General features: G+C 55.5%; 2 non-coding genes across 2 annotated transcripts; both read left to right on the top strand.

Moving 5' to 3' along the window:
- The first annotated feature begins 157 nt into the window (after positions 1-157).
- On the top strand, positions 158-1,482 carry HK407_15g18820. The gene has a single exon (XR_009601710.1). It is a non-coding gene; the product is annotated as a small subunit ribosomal RNA (ribosomal RNA).
- A 113-nt stretch (positions 1,483-1,595) lies between these two features.
- HK407_15g18810 lies at positions 1,596-3,955 on the top strand. The gene has a single exon (XR_009601709.1). It is a non-coding gene; the product is annotated as a large subunit ribosomal RNA (ribosomal RNA).
- The last annotated feature ends 102 nt before the right edge of the window (positions 3,956-4,057 follow it).

Below are 4,057 nucleotides of genomic sequence, written 5' to 3'. Positions count from 1 at the left end.
GTAGTATGTGTAGTATGTGAGTGCTGGAGAAGAGTAAGAGAGAGTTGCTGAGGAGAGGTGACATGAAGCGAATGGAGGAGAAGGGAGAGTAGAGCAGAGCAGCTGTTACAGCGGAAGTGAGTGAGAGAGTGCGATGAGTAGAGTGGGAGAGATATGCAGCAGGTTGATTCTGCCTGACGTGGATGCTAGTGTCTGAGATTAAGCCATGCATGTTGAGTGAATGCGGTAGCAGGAACGGCGGACGGCTCAGTAAGACTACGATGAAATGATGCACGAGCGGCAGTAACGGCGGGAAACTGAAGATAATGGCGCGGAAGGTAGTTGCGGGGTGCGAGAGTGCAGCGGACTAGCGGAGTGGAGTGTGTTGTAGGCCTATCAGCTGGTAGCTAGGGTAATGGCCTAGGTAGGCGATGACGGGAGACGGGGGATTGGGGTTTGAATCCGGAGAGGGAGCCTGAGAGATGGCTACTACGTCCAAGGATGGCAGCAGGCGCGAAACTTGCCTAATCCTGTGGGGAGGCGGTTATGAGACGTGTTGAAGCAACATGGACGACGAAAGAGTTCAGTGAGATTGGAGGGCAAGTCGGGTGCCAGCAGCCGCGGTAATACCTGCTCCGATGGTGTCTATGGTGAATGCTGCGGTTAAAATGTCTGTAGTTGAGTGAGAGCGTGTATGAGCGGAATGCGGGCGAGCAAGGGCCGAGGAGCTTGTATGTGTGAGGGGAGCAACGGAGGGGGTGCACCGGATAGCTGGGCGAGAGGTGAAATGCGAAGACCCTGGCAGGACGAGCGGAGGCGAAGGCAGTGTGCCATGACGAGTGCGGTGATCAAGGACGAAGGCCAGAGGATCGAAATCGATTAGATACCGTTTTAGTTCTGGCAGTAAACGATGCTGACGGGACGACACGTGTGTGTTGTGCAGGAGAAATTGAGTATGTGGGCTCTGGGGATAGTATGTTCGCAAGGGTGAAACTTGAAGAGATTGACGGAAGGACACCACAAGGAGTGGAGTGTGCGGCTTAATTTGACTCAACGCGGGGCAACTTACCAGGGCTGAAGATGTGCGGGGAGCCTCGGGGGGAGCATGTTGGCGGTGGTGCATGGCCGTTTGAAACGGATGGCGTGAGCTGAGGATTAATTTCCGGAAGGCGTGAGACCCACGAGACGGGTTGTCTGGACGACAGGAGGGGGTGGAACAGAACAGGTCCGTTATGCCCTGAGATGTCCTGGGCGGCACGCGCACTACGATACGTGGAGGAGACGTGTGAGGGATGAATGTGTGGAATGGTGTTCTGAACGTGGAATTCCTAGTAACGGCGGCTCAACAGGCCGGCGTGAATGTGTCCCTGTCCTTTGTACACACCGCCCGTCGCTATCTGAGATGGCACATGGGACGAACACCGAGGGGTGTGAGTCTTCTGTGGTAGATGAGATATAAGTCGTAACATGGCTGCGGTTGGAGAACCAGCTGCAGGATCAGTATGTTGAGGATGTGAGAGTATGTGAGTGAGAGTGCACGAGAGTATGTGTGAGAGTGAATGATGGTAGTGGAGAATGTAGTGGTAATTGTAAGTGAGGGGAGAGGAGAGAAGAAGAGCACGCACACGGGATTGCTTGGCACACAGGACGAGGAAGGACGTGAGAGAAGACGAAACGCAAGGTGTCTGAATTGCACGGGAGTGCGGAGACCCCCTTGACTTAAGCATATCAGTAAGGGGAGGAGAAGAAACCAAATGGGATGTCCTGAGTAGCGGCGAGTGAAGTGGACGGAGGCTGTGTGGTAACTGCGGAAGCGGGTTGTGTGATGCTGAACGGGCAGAAGGCGGTAGGAATGCCGACGACGGAGAGGGGGAGAGCCCTGTATGCGCGGGAGCGAGTGGCGAGGAGTAGGGCTGCTTGGGAGTGCAGTCTGAAAGCGGTGGTGGTTTCCATCGAAGGCTAAATATGTGAAGTGTGACCGATAGAGGAGAAGTAGGGAGACCGAAGGCAGAAGAGGCGAAGGATGAAGAATGAAAGTGTGCGTGAGTGGGGAGAAGCCCGCCCGTCTTGAAACACGGACCAAGGAGACGACGCGTGCATTGTGTGGCGAGAGCTGATGGATGTATGGGTCGGACCCGAAAGGCAGTGAGCTATGTGTGTCTGGATTGAAGGGTGGCGAAAGCCTGCTGGAGGATCCTAGTTGTTCTGACGTGCAACTCGATGATGTGAGATGTGCATAGCGGCGAAAGACCAATCGAACTGCCTGGTAGCTGGTTCCCCCTGAAATGTCTCTAAGGACAGCGGCGACGGGAGTGTGCGATGCAGTAAAGCGACCGGGTGTAAGGGAGACGAACTCTGAATGTGTTGTTGAAGAGGGTTGCTAGTGGGCACACGGTGGTAAGCATGGTGTGCGAGGAGGAATGAACCTTGATGAGCGATAAGGGGCCTAAGTGGGCGTGGCGGAACTGTTTGCGCCGGTTGAGACAGTTGGACGGTGGCCATGGAGGTAGGCATCCGCTAAGAAACGTGTTACGACGTACCGACCGAACTGGCGGGATGGGAAAATGGAAGGGATGGTAGCCTGAGCCGATGCGGTTGCGCTTGTGGGTGAGTAAGGGGGCGGCATGATTTCTGAGAAGCGTGTGCGTGAGTGTGCGTGGAGGGGTGATGTGAGCGGATCTTGGTGGTAGTAGCAGGAAGAGAATAGTGCGGATGGACGAGGGTTTCTGCTGAAGCGGAGTGAAACGGCGGTTGAGACGGAGATTGATTGAGAGTTTGATGTATGTGTGCTGGGAGGTGACTTGGTGGTGACGGATGGAAGGAGCTCTGGCGCAGGAGGACAGAACTGAGTGATGGGCACGGTGTGGAGTGTTGAGCAGGGAAGCAGTGTGTGTGGAGTGTGGAAGTCCCGATGAAAAAGCAGCAGGCATGCCGTACCTAGACCGCAGCAGGTGTCCATGGCGAGCAGCAAGAGCACGGTAGAGAACGGTTGTAAGGGAAGTCGGCAAGGAGGATGTGTAACTTTGGGAGAAGGATTGGCTCTAGCATGCTAGAACTGATGGAGAAGCGGGGAATCTGACTGTTTAGTAAAAACATAGCTTTCTGGAGACGGTAAGTGAATTCTGCCCAGTGCATTTGTAGTGAATTGTGTGTAAGCGGAAGCGAGTGTAAACGGCGGGAGTAACTATGACTCTCTTAAGGTAGCCAAATGCCTCGTCATCTAATTAGTGACGCGCATGAATGGAGCAACGGGATTCCCACTGTCCCTATGACTGGCGCTGCGAACCCACGGCCAAGGGAACGGGCTTGGCGGATACAGCGGGGAAAGAAGACCCTGTTGAGCTTGACTCTAGTATGTGTGAAGCGACGGACGGCGCGACGAAGAGAGGTGGGGAGCGGGTGCAAGACCACTGTTGAGCTTGTGCGGCGGTTTGAGGGTGCATATGGGGAGTTTGGCTGGGGCGGCACGACTGCTATAGACGAACGCAGACGTCCTAAGGTGGGATCAGCGGGGAGGGAAACCACGCGTGGAGTACAAGGGCAGAAGCCTGCCTGAGGCTGTCCCTTGCGAGGGATGGCTGGGGGAAACCCGGGCCTAGAGATCCCGTGTCCTGTGGAGTGGTGGGACACGGGTGACGGAAAAGTTACCACAGGGATAACTGGCTTGTAGCGGCCGAGCGACCATAGCGACGCAGCTTTTTGATTCTTCGATGTCGGCTCTTCCTATCATCGTGAAGCAGGAATTACGAAGTGTTGGATTGTTCACCCACCAACAGGGAACGTGAGCTGGGTTTAGACCGTCGTGAGACAGGTTAGTTTTACCCTACTGTGTGGTAGTTGCAGCAGGGCGGGATAGTACGAGAGGAACTCCTGGCCGCGACCTCTGGTGGAGCGGTCTGCCTGTAGGCGGCTGCGTGGCTACGTCGTGCGTATAACGGCTGAAGGCCTCTAAGCCGGAAGACGGACTGTGACTAGTGAGTGGCGGAGGACGACCGTGTGGATGCACGCTGTGCGGATGGAGGAGTACTCCGACATCTTGAGGCGATGCAGGGCGGATGCTGTGTGGGCAGTGTGTGCA

Source organism: Ordospora pajunii (assembly GCF_021821965.1).
Source record: "Ordospora pajunii strain FI-F-10 chromosome Unknown Cg_15, whole genome shotgun sequence".
Taxonomy (NCBI): domain Eukaryota; kingdom Fungi; phylum Microsporidia; family Ordosporidae; genus Ordospora; species Ordospora pajunii.
This window is presented reverse-complemented; position numbering and strand designations above follow the sequence as displayed.